Genomic DNA, 18259 nt, shown 5'->3' with positions numbered 1-18259 from the left:
ACCCTTTCATTTGCTGGAACTGCACAGCAAGCAGCTCATTAGGCACCCAGGTGTGCTTGAAAGCAGAGTCAGCATGCTGACAGCTAACTTTTGCCCCCAAGGAGGACAGGGCAACCATCAGCTAAACCCGTGCTGCTGGCAAAGGGCATCAGTAAACCAAGCCTAGGGACAAGCAGAGAAGAGAAGCTGACACTTCACAGCACTGCTCCTACAGATCTTAGGAGGAGGTGGTTCTCTCTTTGCAGGGAAACAATTTAACAATAATAACAGAAGAAAACACAAGTAAATAGAAACAGAAAGTCTGTGCCAGCATGACCACAGCAACCTTCATGTCCCATAACACCACAAAGTCTCTGTGCAGAGGACTGTCCTTTGGCAGTGGCTTGGCCACCACAGCAGAAGTTTCACTTGCCCAGAGCACCATCCACAGAGCCAGGATCCTCTCTGCGGCAGCAGCGTCTCATGTCCTGCAGTGGGTGAAAATACAGCAAGGAAACCCATGGTGGGCTCCAACCCTCTCCTGCCTGTTGCTGTAGCTCTCTGCAGCCAGGTCCCCCTGCCCTCCACCCCCTAGCCACCCTGCAAGGTCTTTGCATCTGATTTTTCCCAGTTCATGGGGAAAGGGATTTTTCATTAGCGCTTGTGTTCCTCTCCGTCTTTCAGGATGAATCATTGGTGTTTTAAGCACACAGCAAAGATTTATGCAGTAATAGATGTGGGGAATAGCTGTGGCTCCGGGGTCTCAGAACAATAATACATAATTCAGAAATTAATACAGGGTAGCAAAGACAATGGGATTTGGAATGAACATTATCGGCCAAAGCAAGAGGAAAACTCCACAGGCTCATCATGTGCAGATGCTTCCACTATCCACACACCCAATTATAACTTCAGCTCTTACAAAGGGAACTGACTTAAACCATTAAATCTTTATTATTTTTTTTTTTCCTTCCCTGTGGTGGGAGGGGGAGTGGGAGTGCAGATTCCTTAAAGATAGAGAGTTTAAATTAAGCTTTAAAACTGTGACTGAGCAAGATTTAATACTGACAATTAGCCTGGACAAACAGTTAATCGTCCTGCAGGCATAATTTATATGTTCTCTGTGCAACAGGGAGAGAATGTCAGCACATTGCACTGCAAATTAGTGCAATAAAAGAATCTCATAACCTCTAACAGCTCGGCTGTCTGACAAAGAGAGATCATTCCTCTGCTCCCCATGCTGTTGCCTAGCCACACTCCCATCACCCTGGGCTGCTGCTCTTGCCTATTAGACTTTATTTCCCAGCCATGCCCCATCGCCCGGACCTTTCTGCCAGCCACTCTGCTTGGGGAGAGTTCTGCCAGATCCACTGGGATGAGCCAGGTTGGAGGTTTGGTGAGGAAAAGGTAAAAACAATCAACAAGCATCACTACAGGACACAGCAATAGTTCAGGTCCTGGATTAGCCAAGGGATTAAACGTGAACTGAAGGGGCAGACTAAACTGTACTCAAAAGGCAGGTTCAGACACTGGCTTTCCCAGCTGGGCTTTAGCAAGTTCAAACTTGAGCAGGGGTGGTGGTAAGGAGATTTGTGTTCTTCCAAGTCAGCTATTTCAGCTAAAACATACAATTGAGGCCAGGGAACAGCACAAAGGTGTTTGGGCTTTTTTTCCCCCATCTGTTTGAAGAACACTGCCCAGAACTGATGTGTCTAGGCCAGATTCTGTCATGAGTAAAAAAACCCACCCATATGATCTGCACATTTTCTTTTGGTAAGGAGACATGGACTGAAACACTTCTGAGCAGGCCATGCTTATATCCCATTCCTTACATTCTCATCCTAAATTTCCTTCAGAGGAAGCTAGATATGCACTTGAGTTTCACTGCTGGTCCAATGGCTACCTCTACAATCCATGTCCTATCACAGCAGAAGGTAGGTAAGGAAATCATAGAACCATAGAACTGTTTCAGTTGGAAAAGACCTCTAAGATCATCAAGTCTCACTGCTGGCTTAACACAGGCATGGCCATTAACCCATGTCCTGAAGTGCCATGCCTACACATGCTTTTAAACCTCCAGGGACAGTGGTTCCACCACCTCTCTGGGCAGCCTGTTCCAATGCCTGACCACTCTTTCAGGAAACTGATCCTAATAGACGACCCAAACCTTCCCTGGTACAGCTTGAGGCCGTTTCCTCTTGTTCTATCACTTGATGTCAGGAAGAAGAGACTGATCCCCCCCCACCTCTCTACAGCCTCCTTTCAGGGAGTTGTAGAGATCCAGAAGGCCACCCCTCAGCCTCCTTTCCTCCAGGCTGAACAAACCCAGTTCCCTCTGTCACTCCTCACAAACCCTGTTCTCCAGGCCCTTCACTAGCTCCGTTGTCCTTCTCAAACCCCCCTTTAACAATACAGTCCATATCCAGCATGACTATTTCAAGAGTATTATTTCAGTGGAGGCTTTCACACTGACTTACTGACCCAAACTATCAAACACCATCCCCATGTCTACACTGGAACAAATGAACTCTAGAAATAGCTGCGATTGAGGGATACATATATTACACACTCTGCAAATTTGCTGAGGAACTTTTGTAAGAGGGCTATAGAAAATTAATTATTAATAAAAATCAGCAATATCTTTTCCCTTCTCTCCTACTAATAGCAGACAGGTGGCCTGCAACTGCTCTTTTCTTCCATACAAATTTCTTTTCCTGGCTAAAAAGCTTTGCCTTTCTGTGCTAAAGGAGCCTATGGGAGGCTGCTGTGTGCAAAGAATTTGTTTTAAGGAAGGCAAAAGCCTTCTGTTAGAGCCCTCAGAATTAGTTACTAACCAGTGGGAGACACTGAGCTATTGGCCAAAAAAATGTATATAAATTCATCTCATTCAAGTACATCTCTATTTCCTGTGAAATTAAATTTGCATTTCTTTTGGGGTAGAAGAGAAAGGAAGTGGGGAATTAAAGTCCAGAGAAAGCTAGTGCAGGGATAAAATATAAAACTCCACTGGGACTTCCAGCTCTTAGGCACAGCAGGAAACTCAATACAGATTTACTTAAAATAGGTTAACAAGGCAGTTTGCCATCATCTTCTTTTAGCACTAGAGGACTCTGCTTTCGAAGGACACAATTAAAGGAAAGGAGGAAGAATCAGGACTCAGCGGCGCAATTCCAGCTCCAGCACTCCCTTCAGCAGCACTCAGAGGAAATAATGTCTTTCTGCTTCATTTCAGCTATCAAACCTGAGGTAAGAGCAGGGCAAGCAGGCACAGGTCTGTGCTCCACACTTACTGAAGATCTGGTCCCATATCTACCTGACTCCTAAAGACCTGAGGATGCTTATACGGGAGCTACTTGATCCCCTTCTACAAAACTGCCTTGCAAATACAGACCATAGCCTCCACCAGAGCCTTCAAATCCAGCACAATTTCACATGCAGTGCTGGAGGCCTCAGCACTATAAGTGTGCTTTTTAAGAAGCAATTTAAACAAAGCTTAAGTGGAGGGGAAAAAAAATCCCAAACACAGAAACTGCTTCTTGAGCATTTATTACTACTTCTTAGTGGTATGGAGAGTTTTCTTTTCAATGCAACCAGAATGCAACCTATTGCTGTAAGGTTGACCCAAGATGCTTATGTTAAGCTTCTGACCTGAGAATGTAGAATAGAATCATAAAATTGTTTCTGTTGGAAAAGACTTCTGAGATCACCAAGTCCAAACACTGACCCAGCACCACCATGCTCACCAAATCATGTCCCAAAGCCCCATGTCTACATGTTTCTCGAACATCTCCAAGGTTGGTGACTCCACCACCTCCCTGGGCAGTCTGTTCCACTGCCTGATCACCCTTTTGGTGAAGGAATTTTTCCTAATAGCCAACCTAAACCTCCTCTGGTGTAACCTGAGGCTATTTCTTCTTGTTCTATCACTTGTTACCTAGGAGAAGAGGCTGACCACCAGCTTACTACAACCTCCTCTCAAGGAGTTGTAGAGAGCAATGAGGTCTCCCCTCAGCCTCCTTTTCTCCAGGCTGACCCACCCCTATCTGCTCCTCACAGGGCTTGTGTTCAAAACCCCTCACCAGCCTCATTGCCTTTCTCTGGGCATGCTGCAGCTCACTTAAATAAATGAATGGAGCTACATTTGGAAATAGCCCTGTTTCCAGTGAGGCAGAAAGTCAGGGCTTCAGCAAGAGTGATGTGAACTCTTGGAAGATGTCCTCGCCCTGACAGACAAACTTTTTTTCACCCAGTTTTGGAATAGCCCACTGTCACTTCTCCTGGCAAAGACCAAGCCTAGCATCACAGAGTTAAAAGTAGTTGATTATCACCTGCCAACAAGTGAATTGAAGGCCTGGAGAGGACTGGCTCCTACCAGGATGGATGTAGTGTTGCTAATTAAGTCCAGAAGCACAGCCTGGATGTGCAAAGTGGCTTGCGCAGATGAAGTGTCTTTCACACCTAGTCACTGTGCATTATAAATCTGTTCCAACAAAATTATCCCTTAATCATCCATTTTGTTGAACAAGGTTTCACATTAGTCATTCCCAAAATAGAAGTCAGTGAATGGTCTTTATCCACTTAACGAGGGTGGTAATCATTTTATTCCAACGGGTACAGTCTGTAGCCCACTTACACACTTTATAGTACTAAAAGGATCCTTCTCACAGTTCTAACTTACAGTGTTGGTTTAATGAGCTCCAGAAAAGGCAAATCACTTTTTAGAGAGCCTGGGCTGTTTTAACCACCTCTGCTTTTCTTACTCTCTATTGCAACTGGCTACAAATTTAAAATCAAAACCTATTGTACAAACACACTCCCCATCCTTGGTACCTGCTGTTAGTTTATTGTGAAGTATTTCACACAACCAGAGAAGATGCTCTTCAAAGGTCCCAAACTGTGACAACAAAGAGCAGGCAAGCTTCAGAAGAAGAATGAGCTCACCTTCATATTCCTCTCCCACCAATTTCTTCCTTAGTAAATCAAATATATACTGGAAGGTTTTTATTTGTCGTTGACATGGCATTTGGATTCATTTTGAACCTCAGGAGGTTCAAGAAAGCCCAAGGTCAAGGTCCTGCATCTGGGCCAGGGCAAACCCTGGTATCAAAGTGTGCTGGAAGATGAGTGGATGGAGAGCAGCCCTGTGGAGAAGGACTTGGAAGTGCTGATGGGTGAAAAACTAGACAGGAGCCAGCACTGTGCACTCCCAGCCTGAACTGCGTTCTGGGCTGATCCCCAACAGTGTGGGCAGCAGTGGAGGGAAGGGATTCTGCTATTGTACTCTGCTGAGACCCCACCTGCAGTGCTTGGTCCAGCTCTGGAGTACTCAGCACGGGAGAGAAATGGACCTGTTGGAGCACAGCCAGAAGAGACCACAACCATGATGTGAGGGCTGGAAGCCCTCTGCTGTGAGGACAGGATGAGAGAGATGGGGTTGTTCAGCATGGAGAAGAAGGGAGACCTTCTTGGGCTCTTTAAGTACTGAGAGGCCACAATAAGAAAAATAAGCAGAGTCTTTTTAGCAGGGCCTGTTGCAACAGGACAAGGGATGATGAAAGTAAAAGAGGAAATTTAGACTTAGAATAAGGAAGAAGTCTTCTGCACTGAGGGTGGTGAGGCACTAACCCAGGTTGCCCAGATTGGTGCCCCATCCCTGGCTCTGAGCAACCTGCTCTAGCTGAAGATGTCCCTGCTGAGTGCAGTGGGGTTGGACTAGATGACCTTTAAATGTCCTTTCCCAGCCAAACCATTCTGTGATTCTGTTTTTAGACCAGGTTTTTTATTTTGCTTGCAAGACTGTTGATCTTTTGGGGGGTCTGGAGGGATAAGAGTATACACAGATTAACAACGTGGAATTTGCAAGGAGCTGTGAGAGAGGAGAGGGATACAGGTCACATTTTTAGGCTTACAAACACTAAAGGTGCCTCTTTAAGGAGTTAGTGCTAATGAGCCAGCAAATTATTGCAATGGAGTCAAAACCAGCCTTCTGGTTCTGCAGATCCAGAGAACCAATCTGGAGGTGCCCAAGTGGAAAATGATGTGGTTTGCGGAGGTCAGTATTTCAGGTCAGTGTTTGTGAGAGCTGCCTGCGACTGCAGGGACTGCCCACAAATCTATCAGGGCTGAAGTCACTCACAGCGAGCCGCTGCGACCTCTGCAAAGATTACAGAGCAGCTGCAATTGCAAGGAAATAGACTGGGAAGGGCAGGGAAGTTTGTACAGGGCTCTATCAGCATGGCAAGGTCCTTCCAGCAGACCTGAACCTGCCCAGGTTCAAGGTGCAGTGGACACTGTCTGTGCTGAAGGGTTCTCACTCTCCCCAGGTAAACCAGGTAACCTGCAGGGAGAGGAGGGGAAAAAGGGATCTCATATGGAGAGAGTTTTCTCCATGAGTATCTTCAAGGGGAGAACTGGGAGTGGAGTCTCCTGCTAAAATAAAGGCACTGGAGGCAGTGTTGCTTTGCAAGCTCCAGTCTGATTTGCTTCTCCTTAGAGCACACACAGCTCAGTGTTTTCACTCATTGGTGGTTTGCATCCTCTGAAAAAAAAATCCATATTTTTGCTGGCTGTCTCAGTATTTAATCTCTTCCTTTTTCCAGCCTGCTTCCCATCTTGTTAATTCTCTTCCCTATTTTCCCATCTGCCTTGGTTTCTGAAGCACCTCTGGACCCAGCAGACCCTGCCAGAAGGGTGGCTGGCAGAGGCAAGACAGCTCAATGAATGGCAGGAGGAAGGAAATGACATGTTTCAGCTCAGCTGCTGGATCAATGGCTGCAAATTGAGACCTTCTGCAACGGAGACAGGGACAGGAGCACTTCTCCAGGGTCCACACCACAAGCTCCCCAACACATGCTTAAAAGACTCTTAGAAAGGAGGAGATAGGAGAAACTCCTCCTTTCCCCAGCACAGGAGGCCAATAAACATGCAGGGATGATTTCTCATAACAAGAGAAAGGGAGGGGGAGGGGGAGTTACAATGGAAACTGAGACACAATTAATTATCTGTTAACTGAAAATGAAAGACCTTCTGCTCCCAATATCTAACCTAGTTTAATTATAGGTGTCTGGAGCCAGGGAGACTGCGTGTTCACGTGTGTGGTAGGAGGTGGTAATAGGCAGCTCGCTCCCCCCACTGTAATCCTGCCTCCAACCTCTCGCTGTACCTGTTTCTGATATGTGCAATAAGCATGAAGAAGGGCTTTGGATTACAAAGAGAGACCTCCCCCCCACCTTGTAATTACCAAATTAACACATTCTAATGGGTGAAGTACTCCAGCAGCAGACTATGATTAATGCACAAGTCCAATTAGCTGCAGATTCTTTCCCTCTAATTTTAGCCCACTTAAATAGCATGAGACAATCTGTAATGTCTCTGGGGTGAACCTCCCCTCTACACAAGCTCCCTCCTCTGCCATTTAATGAAATCTCTGGTGCTTAATGCAAGAGGCAGCTCAACTCTGCCACTCTGCTGGAAACCTCGTTGAGGCACAGGCAGGGGAAAGCTAGCTCTAGTAAAGACAGAAAAAGAACACCTCACTTGGAAAAACATCAGCTGATCTGCTGTCACACCAGGTTGAGAGGCATGGATAGCTATAGAAAGACCACATTTAAGCTCCCTAAGATTGCTGCTGATGTCCCCAAGTCCTGCACCTACAAGGAGCCTTGTTGGAAACAACCTGAATATTTCTGCAAATGACTACTCAGTCACACAGGTTCCCAGGCTGGCTCAGGTCAAGCACCAGTCTGTTACTCTAACACCACCATCGGTACACCAATTAAGGCACTCATTTCTTGGCTGCTTTTCCATGGGAAGAAAAGCAGAAATGCTCTTTGCTGAGCCCCATTTTCAATGTAAGAAGGTTTCCAATTGCTTTTACTGGTTGAAGAGCAAACAAACCCAGGGACTGAGGAAGAGGAGAAGGCAAATCAGCAAGAAGCTCAAAATACAGAGAGTAGCTTGACTCAGCCTGGGAAGGAAGAGGAAGAATTATCCTTTGTGCAGAAGCTAGAGGAAAGGTCAACTCAGTGCTGGATGACAAAAGAACCTTTAATAAGGGCCTTTGCCTAATGGGGAAGCCTAGGATGGTGGGACACAGGTGCTCCCCCACAGCATATGCTCCCAGTAGAAGGAACCTGTGTCTCCCTTGTCCAGCCAGGGAAGTGCAAATGTCAGCTGCTGCCAAGAACCTGGCAAACTGCTAAAGGCACATTTATCTCTGAACTAGATCCCTTGCACTGCAAGAAAAAGATGATGAAGAAAAGGTTACAAGAAACCAGGTGGTGCAAATTCCTTTCCAAAGACGAAGACAGGAAAGGGGCAGGCTCAGAAAAATCTCTTTTTGGATATAGACACTCCAGCAAGCAGTACTTGCTATGACAGTAGTGCCCAGGCATTACACATCTCCTAAGATATGCCCTCTCCTCCTTCCCTTCAGTGTCCCTTTGAACAGCCCAGCACTGAAGTGCCATCTCTTCTTGCAATAGTAATAAGGCTGTGACCATAGGCAGGCTTTACAGGTCCCAGCTGGACCAGTTCAGCTGTACTGACCAGCAAAGCTGATGCCGCAATGCTTCACAAAGACTAAGCATGACTCCCACAAGCACCCTGACTTCCTACCTTCCTATCACTACTCACACTAAGTAACAAGACAGAAAAACCATCACTGTTCAGGCCTTCATAGCTGGTTCTCAGCTGCAAAACTTCCTTCTTTTGATGTTCAAGCTACCTTGGATCTCAGTGCTGTGAGGAAAAAATAGAAGATGCCTCCCACTACACTTCCAGCCCAGCCCTGCCCAGCCCCTCCCAGCAGAAGGTACACTAGAATCACAGAATCACCTGGTTAGAAAAGATCTAAAAAGAAAAAAATAAAAATCATTGACTCCAACCATAACCTAACACTTCCCCACACACAACTGCTAGGCCATGTCCCTGAGCACATCATCCACAGAATCACCAAGGTTGGAAGAGACCTCAAAGATCATCAAGTCCAACCTGTCACCACAGACCTTATGACTAAACCATGGCACCAAGTACCATATCCAATCCCCTCTTGAACACCTCCAGGGATGGGGACTCCACCACCTCCCTGGGCAGCACATTCCAATGGCTAATGATTCTCTCAGTGAAGAATTTTCTCCTCACCTCCAGCCTAAACTTCCCCTGGCACAGCTTGAGACTGTGTCCTCTTGTTCTGGTGCTAGTTGCCTGGGAGAAGAGACCAACCCCCTCCTGGCTACAACCACCCTATCCAAATGTCTTTTAAGCACCTTCAGGGATGGTGACTCCACCACCTCCCTGGGCAGCCTGTTCCAGTGCCTGACCACTCTTTCAGGAAGCAAAGTTTTCCTAATATCCAACCTAAACTTCCCCTGGTGCAATTTGAGGCCATTTCCTCTTGTTCTATCACTTGTCACTAGGGAGAAGAGACCAAGAGCCAACTTGCCACAACCTTCTTTCAGGTAGAACAGACAAGATTGCCTCTTGCATCCACCACCTTCTTTCTTTTTTTTGAACATAACCTCATACTTTTATTAAAGAAATTCCTTTACCAAGCCACTCTCAGTGCTGCCTTTTCTTGCCATTGCTTGCTTTTTATAAGACATAAAGAAACCTAGCTAAGCTTTCTAAGCAGATGAGGTTGTATACAAAATATTAATGCTGCTTATCCCTAAATTGATATTTCTTTGAAGACTTCTAATAAAGCCCAGTTCCTCCAGAGCCTTAACCATGACAAACGTCAATAAATGTTATGAGTCCCTGAGGCTGAATTTTAAAGGAGCATTAAAGATTAAAGAATGCACAGGTCAATTACTGAAACAAGCAAATGACTTTAGGAGTAATTACATATAATTTTGCCTTGTTTATTTTGCATTAGTTATAAGTGTCCATAATCCTCCATCCACCCCCCCCGCCCCCCAGGGTCTCTTATGGTTTGGGTTGAAAAATTCCTTTATCTCTCATTTGATTTTAACTGCAGTTGCCAGGGCCAAAATGTGGATATAAAAAGGGTCTTCTGGTGCCATACACATACAGACAGACATATACACATACATCTATCCAATATGTCTGTGCCTGCCCATTCCAAACCCTCTGGAGCCATGCCCCGGTATCCCCCTTGGTACAGCCCATTTAGCTACAGCAGGGCAAAAGTTTCTCCATTCCTATATCTCCAGAAATTGCTAAAGCTACTAAGGGGCATCTAAAAGTCTGCATTATTGACACACAAAGCACTGGGACCTCCAGGTAGAACCAGAGTGATGAGACAGATCTAAGAGCCTGAGCATCTCTGCTCCTCCATCCTCTCCTGTCTCTGTGAGCACACACCACAACACACTGTTTGAACATCAGCCTGAGGTTTACTGCACCAAAGACCCCATGGCTTACAAGGCAAACCTTCACCTGCCCATGACAGAGGCTGCCATCCTGTCCATTTATACTTGCTCAGGTGCTGACCAGAGCTGGTGGCACAGCAGAACTGGCCCCTTGAAAACACAGCAAAGCTGGAGGTGGAAGGTGCTGCGGGAAGGGGAAGAGCAGGAGAGAAGTGCTTTTGCAGGGCTTTCACCCACTTTTCATTTCTTCTCTGTTCTCAGATCCCACCAGCCAAACAGACTATTTACATAGCCCTCATGAAGTACATTTGATGCACAGGGCAGACTCAGCATCTCTCCTGTGGCTGCTCTGCCTCTAATGTTATTTGGTAGTGTGTCTGCTCATAACAAGGGTAATAAAATAAACTTGGGGACGAGGGGGAAGGTTGAGGAACACATTATGCAAGGAGTCTGGACCTCTCTGTAGCCAGCAGGAAGAGGAAGCGCAGTAATGGACATGTCATAATCTTTCTGTGGTAGTTAATATACGCCCAGCGTTACCCTGATGTTTTATTGCCCTGCACACGTTCAGCAGAAGCCCATTTCTTTTAAGTGATTTTGATAAGCTGATTGATGCAGTCCCTGTTTTTCTCATATGTGTGTGTTTGTAAGAACCCGTCTGCCTGATGCCATGGGCTTCTATCTAATAAAGGCCCCATAATGTACTTACTTCCCTCCACCATGACTTTCCTCCACTTTCCCCCTGCAATTTACTACTTTAGAGAAATTTAATCTGCTGCTGAAAATTCACTGTATTATTAATGGAGAGGCAGTGCACAGCCTCACTGTAATTAAACTACGTGCCAAGGCAAAAAAAAAAAAACAAACCCCACATAAAATCTCAACCCCCACCCAGTGTTCAAATAGCATCAAAGCTTTCACTGCAACTATTTGGAGCCAAGAAGTGTAAGGCCAGGCAGAAGAGCTCTCTCAGCTGCATAACTGTTTGCTGGCTGAGATGGCAGGCAGGCTTCCAACCTTCACGGCTTCCAGGGGATTGAATCAAACTCCCTCGCTGCGGGTGTCACACATGCAAATTCTGGGCTGAAAGAGGGACAGGCTCCCTCCTCTTGATTAATGAAACACCTCAGCCCTTGGCACAGAGTAAGTTTTGGGAAATTCTGCCACAGGAGGCTGCAGAGGCCAGAAGAATCACACAGACAGGCAAATTCACACTGCAGGAATTTACTGGTGGCTTCTGATGCAGCCCCTGCACTGCAGGATTCTCTTAGGCTGCTGGCAGAGCAGGCAAGGACAAGGGCACTGTGCTTTGCTGGGGCCATCAACTCCAGACACAGAGCATGTACAGATGCATGCAGCCACCTCCAGAATCACTTAGCCCAAGGCCAGGAATAATGCTCACCACCTCTGTCCAGAAGATGCTGAGGCTCAAGAGCGCAACCCAGCATAACTCAACGCACCCTGCTAAGGCAGGCAAATACAGACTGTCCCTTAGACTCCAACCTAACACTTGGAAGGACTTCACTTGTATCCCAGGCTCCTGTGCACCACAGGCCAATAATGAGATGAAGTGATGCCAGACTGCACAAAAGCAGGGAACCTGAGAGGATCTCATCTAAGCTGGTTCAGATCTCAGCAAAGTAAAGAACTCAATAGAGCTCTCTGGCCAGTGGGTCTGGTAACTCAGGGGGTGCAACAGATGCAGACAGCTCATCTGTAGGTGTATTTGGAGGTGTACTTGCTGTTGGGTGCATGATACCAGGTCACACACAGAGAGCAGAAGAGGGTTCACTTTTGATGTTGGGGCATTAGCTGCTGCTGGGATGGTAAAGGCAGGATATGACATATTCTCACTGAGACTGTGATGGGATACAGAAGCCACAGAAGATCACCAGGCCCCTATTTAAAGCCCTCTCACTTTACTTCAAAGCAGTCAGAGAAAACAGGGCTACCAATTTTTATTTTATTTTTTTATGAGTTGTCTCTTTCCATTTGTCAAACCTCCATAGCAGGATTAAGCTATAAAGAGAATATTTGGCACAAGACAGGCAGAGGCAAAAGAAGCAGGGACAGTATTTCTTGGGAAGAATGGGAACGAGGTGGAATGCAGAAGGAAAACAATGAGATGTTATCTCTGCTCCTTTCATTGGGACTCTGCTGTGTTTTTCTCTTGGACTCTGCACTCCAGCATCACACACCTGTGAAAACACCAGCTGGGCAGCCAAAAGCACTTAGTTGCAATGAATATGCTTGGGAGAGGGGCTGACCGAGAGAGAGAACAAAAGAAAGGAGGAGAGAAAGAAACGCCAGTAATTGCTTTTATGCAAGAGCTCCGAAGTGCTGACAAAAGTGCCAGTGCTGCAAACCTGCAAAGCACTTGAAATTCCCACCAAGGAGAAAAAAAAAAAGAAGTTCTTTTCCTGCCTCTTTAATACAACTTGCTAAGCAATTTAAATGCAGCATAACCCCGAAGTTGGAAGGGTAAAAACACTAGGCTTTTGAATAAAAACTAGGTTCAAATTATCAGCAAAAGAGCCACTTTCAGGAGCACTCTCCTGAACACCCCCAAAGTTAAGTTAAAAACGCGATGCGAAGCTCAAGAGTGCTGCCAAGAGCAATCTCCACTGATTCCAGTGGTTCAGTGCTTAGTATTACTCTGTTAACTCTGACAACAACCCACCCCACACTATTTTTAAGCTATTAAAAAAATGCCATACAAGTGGGTTTCTTAAGGCTTGTCCCTTGCAGAAGGGTCATATCTCCCTTGGTAGAACTTGAGGCTCTGCTGCTTGGTGCAGACAGGGAGGAGCTTTTAAGACATGTTGGCCATGACAGAATTCTGCCTTTTGGGGTGTGTTTTTAACCTGTAGAGCAAAGATTTCCACCGCTCCTAAGTCTCCTGAAAGGCAGCTGAAGCATTTTCCCAAGGCTGAACCAAACCCACACATCTGCCAGAAGCTGAAGCAGAGCTATACAACTGCAGCCCAAGATTTTATACTCAAAACAAGGCAGCCTTAATGACATTTTGCTCTTACCAGACCTGCTCACATCACGCTGGGGCATGCAGAGTGCAGACACTGAGGACAAGGTATTTTGCAGATATCTTTTTGTACTAATAGGCTCACCAACATGATCTCCTGGAAAATATGGATCTGGGCAATGGCAGTGGACAGGGAGAAGGGGAGACCAAGACAAGAATCAAGGAATTGTTTTGGTTGGAAATGACCTCGAGGATCCTTGAGTCCAGCTCAACCCAACTCCATCATGGCCACTAAATCATGTACCAAAGTGCCATGCCCAGACATGTTTTGAACACCTCCAGGGATGGTGATTCCACCACCTCCCTGGGCAATCTGTTCCAATGCCTGACCACTCTTGCAGGAAAGAAAATTTTCCTAATATCTAATCTAACTCTCCCTCGGTGCAATTTGAGGCACTTGATACTAGGGAGAGGAGACCAAAACCCACTGCACCCCCAACCTCCTTCCACTGAGTTGTAGAGGGCAACAAAGTCTCCCCTCAGCCTCCTCTTCTCCAGACTAAACAGTCCCAGTTCCTTCGGCCACACAGAATCACAGAATGGTTTCAACTGGAAGAGAAATAACTCAAAACCTGAAAGAATCTCTGCATCCCTTTCAGAAAGGTTTTCAATTGCCTCTCTGGAAATGGGTGGAAGTTGAAAGGGGAAATATATACATCAAGAATTTGTTTTTGTTTAATTGGCCTTGGTTGCAAAGAGAAGGAATGTCATCCCTGAATGTCATCCACTGGATTTTATGGTGCAGCTTCCAGTTGGTATTTATTTGCCAGGCTGCAGTCCCTACGCTTCCTTCACTCATTGGGAAGATTTTGCGCAGCGTATTTGTGAAGGATGATTGACTACAGGGAGTCTTTGTTGTACTATCTGCTGTAATTATTTTAATTCAAACACATTCCCTTATAGGACTGACATCATAAACGCTGTTTTCTATAACAAATAGCTGTCAGGGCTGTCAAGCAGATCTGCTTACTGTTTTATATCATTACGATATTTAATTTCAACTCTGCGTTCTTTGTCAAATGTTCTCAAGATTTCCTTTCCCTGGTAGCAGATCAGACAGACGCCTCTGGTTTCAAACAGATCATTCTTTAGGGTGAGGTCAGAGAAGGGGAAAAAGGAAAAATGACAGAGGGAATTTTGCAGCGAGATGCTCGCGTCCCAGTGGGAACTCGTGGCCGGCCTTAACTTTCCTACAGAGCATTACTGTACATATGGGTGTTATTAACTGCCAAGCTGCTTGGGTTTTATGACATGCTCAGACTCAAACCTTCTTAGTAATAAGATCACAGAGAAGCCTTTCTATTATCAAGCTTTAAACAGGACCAGGAGCTGATAGAAACAGGCGGCACTTAATTCCCAGCTTCTTCCTGTATTTCTCATTTATCTGGCTTCCAGCCTTCCTCGTTAAGTGAAAAGCCATGGTTCAAAAATAAACATTCCCAGTCCTCAGAAGAGAAAGGCTGTGAAACTTCCATCCTTAGAAATGCTCAAGACCAGGTTGGAAGGGGCTTTGAGTAAGCTGGTCTAGTGGAAGGTGTCCCTGCCCACGGCAGAAGGATTGGAACCAGATGATCTTTAAGGTGCGTTCCAACCCAAACCATTCTGTGATTCCATGATCCAGAGCCACCACCACACAATTGAATTACTGGAGCAGTTGGAAGGTTTGTGTTAGAACACAGCATGTATTTTTGCTTAGGAAATTTAGCTGCATTGCCCTGACCTACAAACTCTCCTGGCCAACACCTGCTCTGTTTGATCCACCTCTGAGTTTGTTCTTGCAATTCAAGGAACTCCCCTCTGCTCATGGCTGACCTCTCAACCCACCTGATGAGAAGAGGTACCCAAGAGCCCCACATAGTGTGATTTTTATTGTAATTCACTGAAATGCAAATCATTTTGCAACAACAACAAAAAAAGAATGCAGGGAGCTGCTTCAGGAGGGTTCTGGAACTTCATGCCCTCTCCTACACGTAGCTTTTGGCAACAACAAACTTTGCTGATCCCTCTCCATTTATCTGAAAGGGCAAACACATGGAGTGCTTTACCCTTCCCATCTACAGGTGGACAGGAGACACTGAAGGGAAATGCAGTGAGTGCAAAGCTCATCTGACCTCTCCATTGCTGCAGGCAGACACACAAAATCCATTCTCTGGGGGCTGTTTTGTGAGCTCTGAAATCAGGTTAGATCTTGCAGGTCCTGCTAAGTCATTTTCATGGGCTCCTGTCAGATTTCCAAAAGCCACCTTGGTATCATATTGCTATTTATATGTGCAGGTCCATATAGAGGGGAGCCACAAGTGTTCTCCCACCTGCTCCTATCTTTTCAGAGCAAGAGCAGAAGAAAGCAACAGGGATTTCCTGGTGTGTAGGACCAGCCCAGAGGGAAGCAGAGTGCCTTGAAAGATGGCATTTCTGAGGGGGCTGAGCACAGCCCACCCTTCTCACAGTGGGCTTCAGAGGCACCAGGGACCTCAAGACCCTCCCAGACACTCTCAGCCCTACTGGGGAAAATCTCACACATCCAGCAGGCTCTCATTTCTCCAAGAAAGAAGCCACCTTCATGCTAAATATTCCTACCATGCCTAGAACAATGACATTTTAATTCTAGGCTATTGACAGAGATGACAATCAATGAGAAGCAAGAGGCTGGCACGGTGTGACCACTCTTCCCACTGCAGAACGGGAGTTCCCTGTGCTCACAGTCACAAACACAAAACAGCCAAACCCCCAGCTCCCTCTGAAGGGGTGAGCATTATCACAGTGAATGTTTCCTTTGCTCAGCCACTGAGATATGGGGGTCACAGCTTGCTAGGATCCCTGCACATGCTCTGCTGTGTGGAGCTTATCATTTAATTAAAAATAACCCCCAGGTTTGGGGGACCAAGCTAGCAACATTCACTGAGCTGCTCTCCTCTCCCGCCTCTCTCTAGCCCTGCCTAGGTATATAATGCTGTAACCTTGCTTGCCTGCACAAAAGTGCTATAAACCATCCATAAATTTTACTGACTTTCCAGTGACCTTCATGAGGACTGGAAGAGTCACATCTCACACCAAAGATGGAGCTGTAAATATTTTATCTGTGCAGTAAACACAGTGCCGACAGCAGCAACTCACTCGCGTCCCAGGGACCGCTCGGTGAGCGCTGCTGCTGTGCTGAGATGGAGATTTATCTGCTGCCTCGAGAAGGACCTGGGCACAAAGGCTCACAGAAAGCTATCTCATTCCCAGCAGCTTCATGTCACCAGCAGCGGCTGCTGCCTCATTACAGAGTAATTCCCTGCTCCAGGAGAAAGGCAGGGAACGGGAGCCAGGCTGGCAGCAAAGCAGAGGTGCTAACGGCTCCTCCAGTGAGGCCCTGAGCCAGCAAAGCTCTAAAACGTGTTAGAGGTCGACAATGCGAGATGTCCTCTGGCTGCTGGGGAGTTTCTGGCACCTGAGGTCTGTTCTTTTGCAGACTCTGGGGTTCAGGTTTGGGAAGATGGTTCTGAGATGATTGTTCATTCACAGTTTCCCCCAGCCATATAAATGTCTTATGAATTCAAGTGTATCCATACCCAGCCAGATCTCTCCTTGTAGGTAAGCACAAGCTGAACTGTTACCATCAGGAGAATATCCTTACCCTGCTCTGGAGAGTAACTGCTTCCCAGTTGTATGACACATACAGCCTGCACTGCTTCCATCCATCACTCAGATCAGCTGCTCCCAGGCTCACACAGGTGTGGGACACAGTGCTGTCAAATGGCACAGCCCTTCCTTCTTTTAGTAGTATGTCACACCCCCCACCTAGGCACCCCACCAGCCACTGCTTCTGCCCCCTGGGTTTCTGCTGTTTGATGTAGATCCCTTCTTCAGCCCCTCTGATGGAAATGAGGACCATGGTACTGGTGCAGCTTCTGGCCTCTCACTGCTGGTGGTTCAAATCCAAGTGTGGGTGGCCGAGTTCCATTCAGCCCAGAGGATGACAGCAGCAACAGCCACCCTCTTGCAGCAGGCAGCCATTCAAAAGAGGCCATCTTGTCTTACTAGGCATTTACACTAAAGAAAAACCAAACCTATTTTCTACTAAGCCTGAGGACTGCAGAAAGCAAAGTGGAGGCCAGTGAGCTTGTCACTAACCAGTTTTCCCTGCAAGGGTGAGGATTAGCTTACATGGGACACAATTCAGCTATTGCACTTCACTCAGAGTTCAGATCTGTCCCACAAAAAGATCTGACCAGCTTTACATCCTTCACACACTCAAAGTCACACTTCTTCAAGGCATTACCACTTCTCCGGATCCCCAAAGGGCAGAACAGTGCCTGGACCACAGGGCACACCCCACCCCTCACCAAATACCCCAAACCCCTCAATAACTTTGGTTTTCCTCATCACCATGTGCCCTTGTAGCCTCTGCCACACACCCTCTCACACACACACTCCAGACTCCTCACGCTTGCATCAACTTGGACGTGTATTTATGCTGTAATGTATCTTAAGGCAAAACTACATCTACAAGACAATCCCCAAGGACACATCCCTTTGTTTTCCAGCACACACTGCCAGGAGACATGCACGTGAAATGCCTGCTGCTATAATTGTGCCAAGAACAAGCAAGTCTCCAAGGGTTTAGCAGACAGCATCCACAACGGCTTCCCCGGCTCCATCACTCCTGCTGCTGGCAAGGGTTGGGACTACTAGGGAACTTGCCTGAAGGATGTGAGGGTAAGATGGGCTACTGCCCTGGCTCGCATCTCCCATGCCTGTCCTCAGATGTCCTTCCTTAATTCTCATGGCTGCATCTGGTCCTAAGTCTTCAGCTTTCTCCCCAAGTAAAACAGCCCAGCTTGCCCTGGCGTGGCCTGCTGCTTTGGATCATCCTCAGATCTTCCCTGAGGAAAGATCCCAAATCTCCCTCCAGCTAATCTCACTC

Source organism: Dryobates pubescens, chromosome 20, assembly GCF_014839835.1.
Source record: "Dryobates pubescens isolate bDryPub1 chromosome 20, bDryPub1.pri, whole genome shotgun sequence".
NCBI classification, from domain to species: Eukaryota; Metazoa; Chordata; class Aves; order Piciformes; family Picidae; genus Dryobates; species Dryobates pubescens.
Note: the sequence above shows the minus strand (reverse complement) of the source record.